We start from the raw sequence: 20,660 nt of genomic DNA on the forward strand, positions 1-20,660 counted from the left end.
TTCCTCCCTCCTCCTTCCTGGCTCACTCCCCTGGACCACACACCTCCCTCCTGGTTCACTCCCTGGGTCAAACTCCTCCACCCTCCTCCCTCCTGGTTCACTGCCCTGGGCCCCCACGCCTCCCTCCCGGTTCACTGCCCTGGGCCCCCACGCCTCCTTCCTGGTTCACTGCCCTGGGCCCCCACGCCTCCCTCCTGGTTCACTGCCCTGGGCCCCCACGCCTCCCTCCTGGTTCACTGCCCTGGGCCCCCACGCCTCCCTCCTGGTTCACTGCCCTGGGCCCCCACGCCTCCCTACTCTCCTGAGCCGCATTCCTCCTTCCTGGTTGACTCCCCTGGGTCCCCACTCCTCCCTCTTTTGGGGGCTTGGTAGTTTCTGCTGTGCTTGTGCCAGCACGGTAAGGCTGCGTGGCAGCTCCAGGGCTGTGGCTGCTCACGCAACTGTGGCATTACTGCAGAGAACTGCGGGGATGCAGCTGCCCTTGCTGTGATGCTTCGAGTGTCATAGTCGATATGGGAAACTGGGTGGGATGTGGATGTCCCAGGAAGGGACAGGAGCCTCCCCTCAGCCTCTGTCAAACACTTCTCAGCCAGGCGTGGTGGCTCATGTCTGTAATCCCAGCGCTTTGGGAGGCCGGGGCGGGCGGATCACCTGAGATCAGGAGTTGGAGACCAGCTTGGCCAATGTGGTAATTTTTGACGCATTAAGGATTAAGGAAAATGACTCACGCTCGTTTGCCTTGCTTTATAATTGACGATTGGTGTAGCCCAGTAGTGTGAACTTGTTAAGCAACCATTCTTACCGAAAGACTAATCTTTAAAACTCTCTTCCTCTGGACACGTCTTTGGCTGCTGTAATCAAATGCAATATAATCAGCACTGGTTAATGGCTTTCCTTGCTGGGCTAACAAATGCTCCTCAGGAACGTTGGTTTCTTGTTATTTTCATTTATAAGTATGTTTTAAGCCTTCTAATTTTTCTAGCTTTCCTGCGAGTTGGGAATAACTGTGATGGGTGCTTAGTTTGGGATGTTGACGTACACTCTATGCCCAGCTACTATGCCATTGAGTGAACACTGATTTGTCACTTTCTCATGAAGACTGATTTCACCTAGTTTGGTAAATTCTATTAATTTTAAGGAAGGGGGTGGAATGCAACTGCTGTTAGGAGGCTTTTTTAAGGATCGAGGAAATGTTGCCATGATTATTACCATTACAGAAGGAACATAAAGACACGTGCTGCCTTCAGTCATGATGAATATGTAAGTCCGCATCTGTGACTGCAGAAAACGGCAGCCCTAAATCTTAAAATCGTGTGGATGCACCAAGCCCATCTGCAGGGCACTGTGGAGCAGCCTGCGTTGGCCGAAGTTGGCCCACAAGCCCTGAGGGATGGTGTCTGAGTTATGATAAGGCTCTGACTTGGGATTAAACAGGCCTCCAAATACTGTGATATTCTAAACAAAGACACGATACTGCCCAGGAAGCCCAGTGGACACCTGTAGGCAGTGTAGGTGAGAAAAGGCTCCAAGGAAGATTCCTGCAGCTCAGCTAGGAGGATTCTGTAAGGCAGTAGACACATCAATGTTCACATAGGAGTGTTGAGCTATATTCATTCCTTTTAAGCAGCCAGGCTTGTGTGTGTTTTCAGGGGCACTCACATGGCGCCCCTTCCACCCTCACTGCTGGTCAGGTGAGGTGTTCAAGACTAGCCTGACCAACAAGGTGAAATCCCATCTGTACTTAAAAATATAAAAAATTAGTCGGGCGTGGTGACAGGTGCCTGTAATCCCAGCTACTCGGGAGGCCGAGACAGAAGAATCACTTGAACTCGAGAGGCAGAGGTTGCAGCAAGCCGAGATCGAGCCACTGCACTTCAGCCTGGGTGACAAAGGGAGACTCTGTCATAAGAAAAAAAAGATTTTACAAAACCCTACATGCCCCTAGTTGCTTCTGTAGGAGACGGCATGTTCCTGAAGGTAGACTTTGTGTTGAGGACTCTGCAGCGTCAGGCTGGAGACAGTCTCCCTTCCTAGCAGCGTGGGCCCCTGGGCTGCTCTTCTACCAGAAGGGATGGTGGCATCTCTGGGAGGTATCTGTGGACTCAGATCTGTGTGGATTAGTGACTTGTGTTACTCGCAGATACATAATTTTATGGGTAAATGAATACCTGGACTGGCTGCAACTTCAGGACGAGATTCGGAAGTAGGGAGTGAAAAGTGACGACGGAACCCTGGGCTTGTCTTGCCGCCCCCAGGACCCGATCGGGGCGCCTTCTCATCTGAAGTCCCAGCACGAGGTCAGGGTGGCCCTCCCCTCTGAAGCCCCCAGCAAGTGATTGGGGCATCACTCCCCTCTGAGGCCCCAGAACCTGGTCGGGGCGCCCCTCCCTTCTGAATCCCCCATTACCTGGTCGGGGCGCCCCTCCCTTCTAAAGCCCCCAGACCCTCCTGGCCTGCGGTGCTGCTTCTCCAAATGCTGCCCTTGGCTGTTTTCCAGGAGTCACCTGCACCCGAGCAGGCTGCCTGTTTCACTTCTCGGATCTGGGGTGTCGGTGAAGCTCATTTATCTTGTCTTCCTCCTCATGTGCCATATCTCACCTATTGTCTGTCAGAGTTCGTGTGAGTACGTGTTGTGCGTTCTCAGGCTGTAATCGGTGCTTAGGTGACAAGAGCGTCTTAGAGCAACGGACTGTCTGCTCTAAAGGACGCTGTGGATGAATCGAGACACGGTTTACTTGTGGGGTTTAAATTTCCTGGGTGTTGGAGGCAATTGGGGAAAAAAGGTCTAAAAAAGCCCCTGGGGATGAGGAAGGCAATAATGAAAAAAATTACTCTATACACACTTAGCAGTTGATTTAATTTGTAGGTGAATTTTGCATTTTGGGAACTACTAAAGCTACTGTTTGTAGGGATTCCTTGATGAGCTTCTTGTTTTCTGTCAAGTGGAAGGTAAATTGGATCGGTTTTGTCTTTAATTCTGACTGACTAGGATCTACTTTCTTTTTCCCCCCATTCACGTTAGGGTGGGGATTGGACTAGAAGAGCTGTAGGATCTCTTTATTTCTGATCTTAAATGAATTTTTTCATTACTCACCTTTTTTTTTTTTTTTTTTTTTTTTTGGTGAGCTGCTATTTTTTCCTTTAATGCACTGTTCTTTGGTTTGGGAAATGTGGTCTATTTGTATCGTGCTTTAAATGTACACAATGGTTCTAAATTGCTATTTTTCATTAAAGTTAGATATAACATCTTAATTAAAATGTCATCTAAAAATCAGGCACAATCTGAGGCCTGGAGACCCCTCTTGTCACTTCCAGCCGTGTCTCCTTCCCTGGCCACGTTGCCTCTGGCCACATCTCCTCCCCACACCACACCGTGTTATCCCCACAGCACGTCACCTCTGGCGACATCAACTCCCTCCTGGCCACATCACCTCTGGCCTCACTGCCTGCCTCCCTCCCTCCTGGTGGCCTCCGTGGCTCCTGCTGTCTGCCCTCCCGTGGGTGTGTTCGAGGCTCTTTCCCCATTTTCTGCTCCTGAGTGGGTCTCGGGGTCTGGATGTTTCACAGGATGCAAGTTTCTTCCCTTCCAGCCACGGGTCTCTGAGCGACAAGTCCAGAGAGGGCACTAAGCTCTCCTTACCCACCTGGGGGCCCCGAGCCCTGACCGCCGACCACCAGGGCTTTTCTGTAGGGTGTGGGGCAGACTCATGCGTGAATTGGGCTAAAAAGGTGCTTCCAGGAATCCTTGTTTTAAGTGCACTGGAGCAGAGCTGGGGAGCGGGGACCACCTGGTTTGCTCAGAATTTGGTCCTGATCACAGCCGATGAGTCAACATAAGTACCTCCTGAATGAAGCATTCCACAGACTGATTTTACACATGACGGCTGTGATGGCTGGAAAAGGCTTCTCACACAATGAGAGAGTTTGAGCTGCATTTGAAGGAAGAACAGGTCCCTGTAGGTGGAAATGAAAGATAAGGGTGATCCAAGCCCTCAGCAGCAGCGGGGGTGGGGTGGTGCAGACTCCCCATGGATGGTGGGCATGGCTGAAATGCAGGAGAGGGCAGGGGTGCGAAGCAACAGCAGGGCGGCATTAAAATTCCCCTGCAGAGAGGGGACGTGACTGAGATACTATCACATGTATACAACTGAGAGATGATTTGAGAATGATTTCTGGGAGCCTGTGGGAAGAGCACGTGGTCATCATCAGTTCTTGGGATCTCTTTATGAAGTGAAAGAGCCGTGCCTCTGCCTATCTTGTGAGCTGTTAAGATCAAATCGGATAATCTTCAGTGAGCCTTGTAAATGCTAAAGTTTATGACAGGCTGTTCCATCCCCCTTGTCTTCACCCTCCTTTCCTCCTCGGAAACGTGAACCCTGCTGGGTACCTCATTATCTGCCTGGCTTCCTCATCCATAACGTGAGCCCTGAGTACTTGCTGGGTATCTCGCTGTTCACCTTCCTTCCTCAGTAACATGAACCCTGAGTATTTGCTGGGTACCTCGCTGCCTGCCGTACAGCTGGTTGTATCCTTCTCAAACGCACTTAGCTGGCACATAAGCAGAAGTGCTCGCCGGGCTTTGGGAGGGCTTTCTGACATGTGGGTGCCTGCTTTTCCCTGTTAGGCTGGAGCTGCAGGAGCCCTCCTAGACCAGACAGAGGACCAAGGCTGTGGCCTCGGGGTGGGGGCTGGGGGAGCTCGCTGGGTTTATTGTGTGGGTGAGAGTAAACTTCAGTCCCACTGCGGCATCGGGATTCAGGGTTCCTTCTGGAATGTTCTGAGTGAGAAACAGGAAGTGTGCACAGGTGCGTCTTCTGCGGATTTTATGGTTATCTTGAGAGAGCACTGGTGCCTCTGAGCTATGAACCTGCAGAACCACTTCTTCCACTAACGGCCGCCTTTATAGAAAGAATGACTTGCAAACGATGCCACTTCAGATGGAGGTATTTGCAGGTGTGGCCTGAAAAATGAAAAAAATGACTTTCATCTCAAGGAAAGTACCTTACATTATTCCCAATGATAGACATTTGAGCTTTCCAATGAGTATTAAAATACAAAAATCTTGTGTCCACCACTTTCTCATGTGATCAATGGTGATATTGATGTGTTTTTGTTTGTTTTTTGATATAGAACGAAATGTGGAAGTTGCTCATAATTCTGAACCAGTGTTTTCTAACCAATGTGTGATTACAAAATCGTGTGCTGGTAAAAGCCATTCAAGTGCAGGACGGACCAGTCGACTCAGAAGGAATTGGGGCAGAAAGGCCCGTCGACCAGAGCGCAGTCTCTGCGTTGCAGACAGCCTGTACGGAAGTGCCACTTGTTACATTTGTCAGCAGAGAATACCTAAAATGATCTGAAAACACAATGAAAATACTGCTTCCTACTTGTATATCAGCGTGGGTTCGGACTTCTTTCATAAACTTCAGCCACGGCTCTGCAGCCCACTGAACGCAGATGCAGGCGTGAGAACCCTGCTGTCTGAGGTGCAGAGATGTTAGGTGTTTTCACAGCAGCACAAACTCTTGCCACGCTGCTACTTATTTTGGAAAATGGTTTCTTCTTGAAGACTGTGTTAAGATGTAATGACTTTATCGTTGTAAAATAAACTAAATTGTTATCTTTTTTCTTTTTTTTTTTTTTTTGAGACGGATTCTTACTCTGCCACCCAGGCTGGAGTGTAGTGGTGTGACCTTAGCTCACTTCAACCTCTGTCTCCTGAGTTCAAGTGATTCTTGTGCCTCAGCCTCCCTAGTAGCTGGTACTACAGGTGTTCGCCACCATGCCAGGCTAATTTTTGTATTTTAGTAGAGATGGGGTTTCGCCATGTTGGCCAGCCCAGTCTTGAACTCCTGACCTCAAGTGATCCACCTGCCTCTGCCTCCCAAAGTGCTGGGATTACAGGCATGAGCAGCCACCACTCCCGGCCTGATGAGAAAGCTTTTTTGTGATCTTGAATAAAGTGCAAAGGGTTCCTGAGACCCAAAAATTTGAAAACTACTGGCTTAAACTGAGAAAATTGTCCACGATTTTTCAGTGTATCTTCTAATCTGTTGATGGAGAAAGGACGGTAAGGGTTGCTTTACTTTTTTCCTTTCAGAACTCAATGGTGCTGGGACAACTAGGGTATCCACATGGAAAAGGATGGACTGGACCCTTCCTCACCCTACACGCAAAGCTCAAAATGGATCCAGCGTAAGGAGTCGACTGTGAGACCCATTCTGTCAGTCTGCTGGGTACCATAACGGACACCACAGACCGTGCGGCTTAAACAACAGCATCTTATTTGCTTTTTTGTGGAGACTGGAAGCCTGGGATCAAGGTGCGGCCAGTGTTGGATTCTCTGGGGCCTCACCCCGTGCTGTGTAGACGGCGTCCTCTCTGTGTCCTCAGAGGTTTCTCTTATGTGCATGCAGCACTGAGGACTGTGTCTAAATTCTCGCAAAAGAATACCAGTCATACTGGATCAGGGCCTACTCTTAAGATCTTACGTGACCTAAATTTCCAAGTTAAAGGCCCTGTACACTTAGGTACAGTGACATTTTGAGTTTCCGGGGTTGTGACTTTAACATGGGAATCTTGAGAGGGGGGACAGTTCAGCCCATGACACCTTTAGGGAAGAATCCTGGTGAAACTGCTACTTTGGATTAGGCAGTGTTTCCTTGGCTGAGACGTCTAAAGCTGTAACAAGCAACTGAAGGGAAAAAGACGGGATCAAAATTAAAAATGTTCATTTCAGAGGATACTCTTAAAGTAAAAAGACAACCCACAGAACAGGATACATTATCATGATAAGGACCTGATATCATGAATATATTTAAAAGCTCTTAGTAAAAATCCAAGTTAAAAATGGACAAGGGATTTGAATAGACATTCTCCAAAGAAAGACATATAAATGCCTTAAAAAGCACATGAGATGTTTAGCAGAATTCATCATCTTAGAAATGGAAATCAAAACTACCGTGAGATACCACTTCACAACCACCGGGATGGGTAAAACCCCAGTATTGGACAGTGACATGGTGGTGAATTTGGGAAAACTGAAATCTTGATATATTGCTAGTGGGAGGGGAAGTAAAATGGTACAGTTGATTTGGAAAAGTCTGGCAGTTTCTCAGAAAAGTTAAGCATGAAATCACCGTACAACCCAGCAATTTCACTCCTAGGCATACGCCCAAGAAAATGGAAAATATTTTTGCCAAAAAAATCTTATGCAAGAGTCTTCATAGCAGCATTATTTGTAGTAGTAGAAAGAGTCCAGGTATCTGTCAACAGGTCACTCACTGTGAGATTCCACTCTCCTTGGACGTGAAAGATGTCAGCACCGAAGGTCACGCACTGTACGATTCTCCTCACAACAGGTGTCCAGAATGGGCAAATCCAGAGAAACGGAAGTCGGCTGGCGATTGCCAGGGGCTGGTGGAAGGAAGGAGCAGGTGCTGACTCTTAATGGGTTCAAGGTTTCTTCGGCCCGTGGTGAAAAAGTCCCGGAATTACATACTAGTGGTTGATGTACAGCTTTGAGAATATGCTAAAAAGACTGAATTGTATCCTTTAATATTGGGGCTTTTATGGTTTGTAAATTCCTTTCAATTTCAAAAGGAACTCAAGAACTTCTTTGGTGTTGATGTTTTGGATACTGTCTCTTTCACAATCCAAATAAGTTACTATGTAACTCACGTCCCCAGAGTTAAACTTCATTTTCTGAGGATCTTAAAGGAAGTGTGTGAGCCTAGGAGACACAACGATCCTATACTAGATGTTACACCCCATCTTACTGATTTCTATCTCACATAACCATATTCAGGGAAAAACGACATGTAAACGTGAGCTGAATGCTATGCAGAGACACATTCCTCTTACCCGGATGATCTTTAGTGTTGCAGTAAGAGATGAGGTCATAGCAACGTTAGTTTAGCTAGTTTAATTTCCATGGCAACAGGAATTTGGCACATCTCATGAGTTAGGTTCAGAATTAACAAAGTTTTGTGGTGGTGGTTCTTTGCTTTGACACAGATTCAATATAATGAAATTTGTACCACCTTTAGGCAAAATTGAGACCAACAGAAGAAAAATGTAACATGGAGTCTTGAAGTTGTGCCAATAGAAGAATTTTAAAACATATTTGCTTTTTAAAATTGTTTTATGGTCATATAATTTGCATTCAATAAAGTGCACACAACCTAAAAAAAAAAAAAGAATTAACTAAATGAAAGAGCTTCTGCACAGCAAGAGAAACTATCAACAGAATAAACAGGCAACCTACAAAATGAGAGAAAATATTAGTAAAATATGCATCTGACAAAGGACTAATATCTAAGAACTATAAGAAACTAAAATCAATGAGATAAGAACAAATAAACCCACTAAAAAGTGGGAAAAGGGAATCAGCAGATACTTCTCAAAAGAAGACGTAGAAGCAGGCAACAAGAATATAAAAAATTCTCAACATTACTAGTCAACAGAGAGATTTGAGTTAAACCACAATGAGATACCATCTCACACCAGTCATAATGATGATTATAAAAAGTAAAAAAAAAAAAAGGGTTGTTTTCAAGGTTGTGGAGAAATGGCAACATTTATACATTGTTGGTAGGAATAAAAATTAGTTGAGCCACTGTGGAAAGGAGTTTGAAGATTTCTCAAATAACTACGAACAGAAATATCAGTCAACCCAGCAATCTCAGTGCTGAGTACACACCCAAAAGAAAAATTATTCTACCAAAAAGACACATGCACTCATATATGTTCTTCATAGCACCATTCGCAATAGCAAAAACATGAAATCAACCTAAATGCCAATCAATGGCCGAGAGACTAAAGGAATGTGGTACATACACATCACAGACTACTACATAGTTATAAAAATGAATGAAATCTTGTGCTTTGCAACAACTGAATGCAGCTAGAGGCATTATCCGAAATGAATTAATGCAGAAACATAAAACCAAATATTGCATGTTCTCACTTATAAGTGGGAGCTAAACATTGGGTATACATGAACATAAATATGGCAACAGTAGACACTAGGGATTCCACAAAGGGAGAAGGGGGGAGGTAAACAAAAATTGAAAAATTACCTAGTGGATACTATGTTATCTATTTGGGTGACAGACTCATTAGTAACCAAAACGTCTGCATCATGCAATATATCCACATAAAAAACTGACACATGTACCTTCTGGATCTAAAATAAATATAAAATATTTTTAAAAAGATATTCCATGAACATGGAAAGAAAAAGAAGAGGTAGCTACATCTATTATTTCAGGCAAAACAGACTTTATGTCAAAAACTGTAACAAAGAAGGTTATTATGTAGTGATGAAGCAATTAACTCCTCAAGGGGATATAAGAATTATACATAAACATGCACCCTAAATTGGGAGCTTCTAAATATATAAAACAAGCATTAAGAGATCTGAAGAAAGATATAGATTGCAACATAGTAATAGTAGGAGATTTCAGTTCCCCACTTTAAACAATAGATTATCCAGTTAGAAAATCAATAAGGAAGCATTGGATTTCAACTATAGAGCAAATGTATCTAACAGATATACACAGAGTTTTCCACACAACAGCAACAGAATACACGTTCTTTTCAAGTATACACCTATCATTCTCCAACTTAGATCATATGTTAGGCACAAAACAATTCTTAACAAATTTAGGAAGATTAAATCATGTTAAGTATCTTTTACAACCATGATGGTTTGAGACTAGAATTCAATAATAGGATGAATTATGGGAAATTAACAAATGTGGACATTAAACAATGTGCTCTAGAACAAGTATTGGGTCAAAGAATAAATTATAGGCAAAAATTAAAAATATCTTTAGCACCTAAAAATAGAACACAGAATATCAAAATTTATGGGGTGCAGCAAAAACAGTTCTAAGAAGGAAACTTACAGCAATTCTTATTTTTCTTCATAAAGAAAATGAAAAACAATCCCATGGGTAATGCTGCATGCCTGTACTCTCTCCTACCCAGAGGGAGGATCAATCGAGCCTGAGTTCAAAGCCAGTGTAGGCTATGTTGTAAGACTTTGCCTCTAAAAATACTATTTTTAAAAAAAGAAAGATCTGAAAAACCCAGTGTTACACCTGAAGGAACTGGGGGAAAAAAAGGAATAAAATAAGCCCAAAGTTAGCAGAAGGAAAGAAATAACAAAACCAGAGCAAAAATAAATAAAATAGAGACTTTAAAACACCTAAAGAAATTGAAGAATCTATGAGTTGGTTTTTTGAAAAGGTAAACAAAACTGACAAACCTTTAGCTACACAAACTAAGAGAGGCTTCAATAAAATCAGAAATGAAAGAGACATTACAATGAATAACACAGAAATACAAATCATCAGAATAATATAAACAACTATATGTCAACAAATTAATCTGATAGAAATGGGTAAATTCCTTGAAACATAACCTAGCAAGACTAAAACACAATAAAATAGGAAATCTGAACAGACCAATAATGAGTAAGGAGATTACATAATTAAGTCTCTCATCAAAGAAAACCCCAAGACTTCATAGCATCATGGCTGAATTCTACTAAACATTTAAAGAAGAGCTAATACCAATCCTATTCAAATTCTTGCCAAACCTGAAGTGCAGGAAGCACTGCCAAACTCACTTTACAAGGCTGGAATGATCCCCATGCCAAAGCCAAAGAAAAACACTATAAGAAAAGAAAACCACAGACCACTATTCCTAATGAACACAGATAAAAATATTGTCAACAAAATACAAGCAAACCATATTCAACAGTACATTTAAAAGATCATTCACCATGATCAAGTGGGATTTATCCGTGGGATGCAAGGATGATTCAATGTATACAAATCAATAGATGCAACATAATTTAATAACAGAATGAAGGACAAAAACATATCAGTATCTCAATCAACACACACAAAAAGCATTTGACTAAATTTCACATCTTTTCATGATTAAAAAACTCTCAATAAATTAGGTATAAAAGGAATGTTTCTCAACACGATAAAGGCTATATTCAAAAAGCCCACAGCTAACATCATAATAAATGGTGAAAAGTTGAAGGCTTTTCCTCTAAAACCAAAAACAGGTCAAAGATGCCTCTTCTCACCACTATGTTTAACATTGTACTAAAAGTTCCAGCCAGAAAAATCATGCAATAAAAATAAATAAAAGTCACGCAAATAGAAAAGGAAGAAGTGAAATGTTGTGTTTGCTAATGATATGATCTTATATAGAGAAAATTCTAAAGACTCCTCACAAAATCTCTGAGAACTGCTAAAGAAATTCAGTAAAGTTGCAGGAAACAAATTCAGCTTACAAAATCCAGTAGCATTTCTATACACTAACAATGAACTATCTTTTTTAAAAATGAGAAAATAATCCAATTTACAAAAGCATCAAATATAAAATACTTAGAAATAAACTTAATCAAGAATGTGAAAGATCTGTATACTGAAAATGGTAAAACATTGATGAAAGAAATTGAAGATGACACAAATAAACGGAAAGATATTTTGTGTTAATGGATTAAAAGAATATTTTTAAAATATCTGTACTACCCAAAGACATTTATAGATTCTATGCAATCTCAAAGTCTCAAGGTCATTCTTCACAGAAATAGAGAAGTTATAAAATTCATATGAAACCACAAAAGGCCCCAAATTGCCAAAGCCATCTTGAGCAAAAAGAACAGAGCTAGAGGCATCATGCCATCAGATTCCAAAATACTTTACAAAGCTATAGTCATCAAAACAGCATGGTGCTGGCATAAAACAGATACATCATCCAATGTACTAGGATAGAGAGTTCAGAAATAAACACCCACAATTACAGTCTATTAATTTTAGAAAAAAGTGCCAGTAACACACAATGGAAAAAGAACAGTCTCTTCAATAAATGGTGTTGGGAAAATTGGATATCCACATACAGAAGAATAAAAGTAAACTCTTTTCTTACTCCTTATACAGGAATCAACTAGAAAAGGGCTAAAGACTTAAAATATATGAGCTGAAACTGTAAAACTGCTAGAGGAGAACATAAACATAGTGGTAAAGCTCCATGGCATAGGTCTGGGGCTATGTGAAATCACTGTGATGGACAAAAGTAGACAAATGTCACTGCATTGATCTGAAAGCTTTGTACACATCAAAGGAAACAAATAACGGATTGAAAAGACAACCCACAACCTGGGAGAAAATATTTGCAAATCATAGATTGGATTAGAGGCCAATATTTAAATTACACAAGGAACTCATGCAACTCAATAACAAAAAAACAACCCTATTTAAAAATGGACGAAGGATCTAAATAGACATTTCTCAAAAGAATACATATAAGTGGACTACAGATATAGGAAAAAGTGCTGAACCTCTCTGATAATCAGAGAAATGAAAATTAAATCCGCAACGATATATCACCTCACACATGTTAGATTATCTATTATCAAATAGACAACAAATACCAAGTGGGGGGAAGGTATACAAAAAAGAGAACCCTTGTACTGCATCACTGGCATTGTAAATTAGTACAGCCACTTTGGAAAACAATATGAAGGCTCTTCAAAAAACTAAAAATACAATCACTCATGATCCACAGGTTGCCAAAATGCCAGGGGTTCAGTATAGGTCCTGCAGCTCACCATACAGAAAGTCAATGATTAGCACAATGAGTATAGCCAGGAAGAAGGATTTAACAGGGTGCTGCAACTAAGGAGACAGGATATCAGTGTCAAATCAATTTCCCTGACCAACTTCAACTAGGGGGTTATATAGCAGGGAAGACATGTAACAATGTGTTAAGAAAACAGGAACTAGAGAGGGGCAAGAAAACAATCATGACAAATGAGGAAGCCTGGATCGCATTGTCTGGATGTGGTGATGGGTGAGTTTCAGTTCTTTGATACTTTTGTTTAGAGGCCTGGTGGTCATTTCCTGGGGAAGGAATGCAGAAAAAATGAATGTAAGTTTCAAACTTTAAGACCAGAAAGGCCAATTTCCATGTTTGTCAAAAAAACTGTCTATGGGACTATTGGGTGGGTTTCACAGCTCTGCCACTACTGGGTATACATCCAAAGGAAATGAAATCAGTACGTTGAAGAGACAGCTATACTCACATATTGATTGCAGCATTAGTCACAAGAGCCACAATATGGAAACAACTGTAGTGCCTGTCTGTGGGTGAATGTATACAAATATTTGGTATTTATACACAATGGAATACTATTTAGCCTTTAAAAACATGAAATTGTGCCATTTTCAACAACATGGATAAGCCTAGAAGACATAATGTTGAGTAAATAAGTCAGGCACAGAAGGACAAATACTGCATGATATCACTTATACATGGAACCAAAAAATCACACTCAGAGAAGTGCAGAGTAAAATGGTGGTTACTAGGGCTTGCTGGGAGGGGAAGTAGGTGAGGGAAAAGGGAGGCTGTAGTTGAAAGATACAAAGTTTCAGTAAGACAGGAGGAATAATTTGTAGTGATCTATTGCACAACATAACTATACTGAATAAAAATGTACTCTACATTAGCTAAAAGAGAGGATTTTAAATATTCTCACCACAAATAAATAATAAATATTTGAGGTGATGGATATGTTAGTCTGAATTGATCATTCCATAGAGTATACATATAATGAAACATCACATTGTACCCCAAATATGTACATAATTATTAACTGTTGACTCAAAGTAAAGCTTCAAAAAACAAATTTTATAATATATGAGTTATATTTCAATAAACTGACATTTAGAAACACACACACACACACATAGAAGAAAGGTCACAAACTATCAGTGTACAACCCAGTGAATTTTCACAGTGAATACGCCCATGTAACCCGCACCTAGATCTGGAGCTAGAATTTTTCAAGTGTGCCAGAGGCAGCTTTCCTACTAGTTCTAGTCAATACTTCCACCCTCTCCTGGCAGCATAAATTAGTTTTTCCTAATTTGACCTTCATATAAATAGAATTATAAAGAATATACTTTCTGTCTGGCTTAGCCTATTATTGCTCAACAGTATATATGTCAGATTATTTCCGACTGCAGCATGGTTCATTCATTCTCATTGCTTTGTATTATTCCATTGTATAAATACACCAGACATCATGCATTCTACTCTTGATGCATATGAAGTTGTCCCCAGGTTGGGGCTATTGCAAATAGTGCTGTTATGAATGTTGCTATAAGTATATGTGGCATTTTTGATGAACATGTGTATGTATTTCTCTTCGCTATATTCCTGGGGGTGGAATTACTATGACCAAGGTTACACATATGCTCAGGTTTGGCAAATGCTGCCAGTTTTCCGAATTGGTTGAATTCAGACATTTATGTTCTGGCAGGAGTACATGAAAATTTCCATTGTTGCACAACATTGCACATGTTTTGTTGTGTTTATCTTTTTAATTGTTATAATGCCTTTGGGTGCATAGTGGTTCTTATTGTAGTTTAAATTTGTATTTACTGCTAAAAACGAAGCTGGGAATATTTTATGTAACCATTTCCCTAAAAATTGCAAAATCAGCTCATCAACACACAGACAGACACGCTCTCTCTCTCTCTCTCTCACACACACACACACACACACACACAGAGGAAATCTGATCAGAATTGCATTGGATCAGTTTTGATAAACTGACATCTTGTCAGTACTTACTCTTCTAATTTATGAATATGACATATCCCTCTGTTTAGGCCTCTTTAATTCCTCTTAATAATAAATTATAAAGATTAATATTACTCTAGTTTCTTTTATTCGTTAATTACTAGGTGTTTAAAATGCATTTAGTAACAACATTCCTTTCTGAGAGAACATGTATTAGTCAGAATCTCTGACTAATGAGAGGGCATACTCAAAAGGGATAGGATAAATAGGTTTGGGTATTTTTTCTTATTTATTTATTTTTAACTATTATTATACTTTAAGTTCTAGGTTTGTTACATATGTATACATGTGCCATGTTTGTGTGCTGCACCCATTACCTTGTCATTTACATCAGGTGTATCTCCTAATGCTATCCTTCCCCTGCTACCCCACCCCACGACAGACCCCAGTGAGTGATGTTCCCCTTCCTATGTCCCAGTGCTCTCATTGTTCAATTCAAACCTATGAGTGAGAACATGCGGAGTTTGGCTTTTTGTCCCTACGATAGTTTGCTGAGAATGATGGTTTCCAGCTTCATCCATGTCCCTACAAAGGACATGAACTCATCCTTTTTTTGGCTGCATAGTATTCCATGGTGTATGTATGCCACATTTTCTTAATCCAGTCTATCATTGATGGACATTTGGGTTGGTCATTTGGGTTTTTTCTTACAAGATTTTTCTACAGTGGTGTGAGTATGTATAGAGGAACTTCAAACATAGTACAGTAACTGAGAGTCGTTACTTTTGTCAAAAGATAATATCACAGAGTGATTCCAAGTATCTGAGAAGAGAAATTTGCCATAACTCAGGGGCAAAGATCTTTGGTCCAGGGACACAAAGCTGACTTCTTTGTGAGGCACATCACCAACACATCTCTTTCCACAGCCCTGCTAATGGATATTTTTTTCCTGAATCTCATCTCATTTCCCTCATTATCTCTCATGCTGAGTCTTGGTTACAGAATGATGTCTTCCTTTCTTGTTTCAGCTCAGAATGTATTTACAATTTTCCCTTTAAACTTTATCCCAACAATGCATAGTCGGTCTCCTCTTCCTTGAGGTTCTATTCTAATTTCCCACATTTCTGCCCTGAAACATCATCACTGCCTTCTGGATTTCAGTAGCTAAATGCCAGTGGTTAGTTGCATGGTAAGGCTGGTCAAAACTATCAATGGTGTAATAGCACACACACTCCCAAAGTAAGCATGGATAATTTTATTTAGTTCTCCTAGCAATGCTATGCATTAGGAAGGATTATTTTCTTTATACAGAAACTGAATCTAAGAGTTTATTTTGTTGGCGATGGATAAACAATTATAAGAAGCAGAGTCAAATTTTGAACTCGAATAACACTGATTTCAGCACTTAAATTCTTGCTCATACACTATTGATTCAAAGAATTTACAGACTTCTGTAAAATGTTGCACTCCACCTGGAGGCAGCAAGAGTGATAAAACAGCAGCAGAAGGAATCTAATGCCAGCAGGTTTAAGGACTAAAGGTACTTATGGTAAATTTATCACTTATTTGTAAATATCTTAAATTCAGCCTTCTCTTAAGTGTATGTGAATTAAAAACTAACTGAAGTTTCTCTATTCCTGCTGCTCATATCTCACACGCAAAAACAAAGCTAGGTAGTTTCACCAACAACAGCCCAGATGAATTTTCTAACCTCTTTCAGCGCTAGAGTGCTATAATCAAATATGTGGGCTTACAGAGATTTTCTAATCTTGAAATTCCTAACACATTTCGATTCCTACTATCTTGTATTTTTGCCATGGGCTCCTTGTTAGTTCCCTGTCTCCATTCTTATTTGCATCTAATCTTCTTTTTATACTACAGCTAATGCATTCTTTTTAGAGTGATATCTCATGAAGCCAGCATTCTATTTAAAACTCTTCCACCAGGAGCAGTATAATTCAAGATCTTTAACAATAGATACCAGCGGAAACCAATCAATCAGACTGGCTGTGCCACTCAGCTCTCCACTCAGAGTTGACTGACAGCCCCAGCTGCCACACCTTTGGATCCAATTCAGAAGCCAGCCACATCACCTTGAGCTGATCTCAGTCAATGAATGGGCACAGCAGAGGTCTGAGGGCTAGGCCACTTCTTCCTTCCCTGCCTCTTTTCACAGGTGTCAACCTTACATCACAGACTGAAAGGTCTTACAACTGTTCTCTCCTCCTTTATCCTTTATCTGCACATCTCTCCATAATTCTCTTATACATCTAATCATGCCTTTCCATCTACATCTTGAAGGACCCAACCTGGTGTGATGATGAACATATTGAAACTGAGTTATTGTGTTTCTTTGTGTGCCAGAACATAAATTTTGAGTTACTTTATCAAGTGGAATCTGGGAATCTTGGGGGAGGAGGATGGGGCATACAAAAGGACTTGGGAACTTGGATGGTATTTATGAAACAAATGGTACAGAGATATTCTAATATTTTAACACAAGGAAAGCCAATGCCGGGTACACCAATGAAATATCATCACCCCTTTCAGTAATTTCCCATTAACTTATTCATTCTAAAGGCATCACATTTATTCATCAAATGCTTTCAATAAAGCTCTCTGACCTCCGGCAGAGGGACCAGTATCTACAAAGTCATGAAGAGAATGGGGCTTAGTAGGTGGATTCAGGAAGAGCAAGAATGGCAGTGCTGAGTAATGCTGAGCAGGAGACAGGGCCAGAGAGGAAGCCATGAACCTGATCAGATAGGACACTGGAAGCTGTGGTAAGAACTTCCAGTCCTATGCTGAATATCTTGGGAAGCCAAAGAGGGCTTTGAGCATGAGAATGACATGACATAATTCATGTGAAAAGCTTACTATGCATAGAGAATAAACAAAAGAGCAGGAAGAGTGCAAACTGGAGGAAAATGATGGATTGCAATAGACAACATAATAAATGATAGTGATCTTAATTACAATGTTGAACTTTTAACCATGCAGCTGAATTATTCTGATAAGACAAAAAATAAATAAACAATAATCAAAACAAAACAAAAAGTATAATCTCTACTCCCACTTCAAGCTAGAAGATTTTCTCTTACATATGTGACTGTAAGAATTCTTTTCCAGAAAGTGAGGTTCTTCTACATTTCAGGACCCTAAAGGACATCTAAAAAGTGCGCTACACAACAACAAAAGAACACACATTTTTCTCAAATGCATAAAGAACATTCTCCAGGATGGGTCACATATTAAACCATAAAACAAGTTTCAATAAATTTTAAAAGATTGAAATAATACAAGTATTTTTTTCTAATCATAGTGGATTCAAACTAGAAATGAGTAACAGAAGAAAAACTGGAAAATTTACAAGTATTAAACAACATACTCTTGAACAACCAGTGGGTCAAAGAAGGGACCACAAGGGAAATACATTGACATAATAGAAAATAAAAATAGAGAATCCAAACTTACAGGATACAGTGAAAACAAGGATAAAGGAAAAATTTATGACTACAAAAATATATTAAAAAAGAAGAAAGATCACAAATCAATCATGCACTTATATATATTAAGAAATTTTAAAAATAAAAGCAAACTAAACTCAGAACTAGCAGAGGGAAGGAAATAATGATTAGAGTGAAGATAGATAGAATAAAGAAAAAGAGAAAATCAATGGTGACAAAATTTGGTTATTTGAAAAGATCAACAAAATTGACAAATATTTAGCCAGGTTGACTAAGAAAAGACTCAAATTACTAAAATCAGAAATGAAAGTGGAACATCACTACTGATTTTATAGAAATAAAAATGATTATGGAAGAATACTATGAACAACAGTACATCGACAACTTGGATACCCTAGACAAAATAGACAAGTTCCTAGAAACACACAATATACTAAACTGACTTGTGAAAAAATAGAAAATATGAACAGACATATAACTAATAAAAGGAACAAAGAAAAGCCTAGAGCTAGTTAGCTTCAGTGGCATATTCCACTGAACATTTAAAGGGGAACAAAAACCCCACTCAAACTCTTCAAAAAATTGGAGACAGAAAAATAGCTCGTTCATTCTATGACTCACCTAGAGTAGTCACATTTGTGGAGACAGAGAGTAGAAGTTACTGAAAGGAGCTAGGCACATTCCTCAGCCCCGGGCTCAAAACTCCCTGAGCCCAGTACAAACACATCCCATCCTCCCATCCCACCACATACCGCCATATATCTCTCAAACTCCCTGAGCCCAGTACAAACACCACCTGGAAAGTCTCCGATAAAGAGACAGCCGTTCAAGGTTACTGAAAGCGCGGGAGCCAAAAGAATTTCTTTGTTCCCCTGCAACTTTCGGGCTATAAAAAGCAAACGCTCGCATTGTTCGGGGCCCTCTTGCCCTCTTGTATGCTGTGGAATGGAGGGACCAGGTTCGAACTTGTAGTAAAGATCCTTGCCGCTTGGCTTTGACTCTGGACTCTGGTGGTCTTCTTTAAGGAACAAACAGTCTAGGCATAACATCTGGGGGCCCGTCCGGGATTCCCCAAGCCCACCAGACCCCTGGTCAACGGATCTGGTAGGATCGATCTACTGATAGGTGAGCTGACTCGTCTCCGTTTGTCTGTCTGTGTCTGTATGTCTGTTCTGAATCTGAATGTGTGACTCGCGAGGTCTGAAACTGGAGCTGGCACAGTCCTGGCGGACGCGCTATAGGACGGCCAGTGGAGGCCGGTGGGAGACGTCCCCTGGCTCTCGTCTGATCTAGCTGTCTCTGACCCCGGTTCCCGGGCGCGCGCATGCGATCTGAATTGCCCCAGTTCCCGGGCGCGCGCATACGGTCTGAATTGCCCCGGTTCCCGGGCACGCGCGTGCGGTCTGAATTGCCCCAGTTCCCAGGCGCGCGCATGCGGTCTGAATTGCCCCGGTTCCCAGGCGCGCGCGTGCGGTCTGAATTGCCCCGGTTCCCGGGCGCACGCGATCTGAATTGCCCCGGTCCCCGGGCTTCCGGCTTCCGGCGCGCGTGTGCAGCCCCGGTTCCCGGACTTCCGAAGCACGCCTGTGACTAGATATCATTAATAAGTCAGATCAGATTTCCTTTACAGGGATTCTAACCCACATTCCTTTACAGGAAGAGACACAGAAAGTGAGAATGAGTGAGAGAGAGACCATAAGAGACGGGAGAAGGAGAAAGGGAGAAAGTGAGAATGGAAATCGGAAAGAGAAAGGGGAGGAAACGGCAGACGTGGAGAGTCAGAGAAGGAAATCAGAAAGAGAAAGAGACTGAGTGTAAAGGAGAGAGGACACGGGATGACAGATAGAGGGAGAGAGCAGGCGGACGGGAAGTGGCCGCCGCACCCGGACCCGTCCCCCGGGCTGAGTCGCAGGAAGGAGCGGGCGGAGGGGAGGCGGCCGGCACTCACGAGCCCACTGAAAGGGAAAGTAACTTTGAAGGGCCGGCGGGGCGGACGCGAGGGTGCACTTCGCGGACTACCCCCCCCAGCCACCTGACTCCACGGTGGCTTTACCCCGTCGGGAAATAGGACCCCCAGATGACACAGGAATCCCCAAGCTCCAGTACTGGCCATTCTCCACCAGTGATCTCTATAACTAGAAGACTCAGAGTGCTCGGTTTTCAGACAACCCCAAAGATTTACTGGCTTTACTGGATAGTGTCATGTTCACCCACTTAGGATGATTGTCCGCAGCTCCTCCAAATCTTGTTTACCACGGAAGAGCGAGAGAGAATACAGGTAGAAGCTAGAAAGCTGGTCCCAGGGGGACGACAGTCAACCGACTGCCAACCCTGACCTCATAAACGCGACTTTTCCTCTGACCAGGCCAGCGTAGGACTACAACACGGCAGAAAGTAGAGGACGGCTACACCTTCATCGCCAGACTCTAATGGCAGGTCTCCGGGCAGCTGCTCGCAAGCCCACTAATTTGGCCAAAGTATATTCTATTCTACAGAGAAAGACAGAGAGCCCAGCTACCTACTTAGAGAGATTAATGGAAGCTTTTAGACAGTACACCCCCATAGATCCAGAGGCTCCAG

The 20,660-nt window shown here is 41.7% G+C and overlaps 1 protein-coding gene and 1 long non-coding RNA gene across 2 annotated transcripts in view; one reads left to right on the forward strand and one right to left on the reverse strand.

Moving 5' to 3' along the window:
* Nucleotides 1–20,660, forward strand: part of SULT1C3 (sulfotransferase family 1C member 3) — a 101,991-nt gene that overhangs the window by 1,834 nt on the left and 79,497 nt on the right. The window lies entirely within an intron of this gene.
* The window catches only part of LOC114671899 (uncharacterized), a 48,172-nt gene continuing 31,404 nt past the window's right edge, over nucleotides 3,893–20,660 (reverse strand). Inside the window, exons 2-3 of the long non-coding RNA XR_003722051.2 lie at nucleotides 7,285–7,416; nucleotides 3,893–4,960 (exon numbers count right to left, since the gene is read on the reverse strand). This is a non-coding gene — a long non-coding RNA (uncharacterized LOC114671899). The remainder of the gene's footprint in view (nucleotides 4,961–7,284; nucleotides 7,417–20,660) is intronic.

This window comes from Macaca mulatta, chromosome 13 (genome assembly GCF_049350105.2).
Source record: "Macaca mulatta isolate MMU2019108-1 chromosome 13, T2T-MMU8v2.0, whole genome shotgun sequence".
Classification (NCBI taxonomy): Eukaryota; Metazoa; Chordata; class Mammalia; order Primates; family Cercopithecidae; genus Macaca; species Macaca mulatta.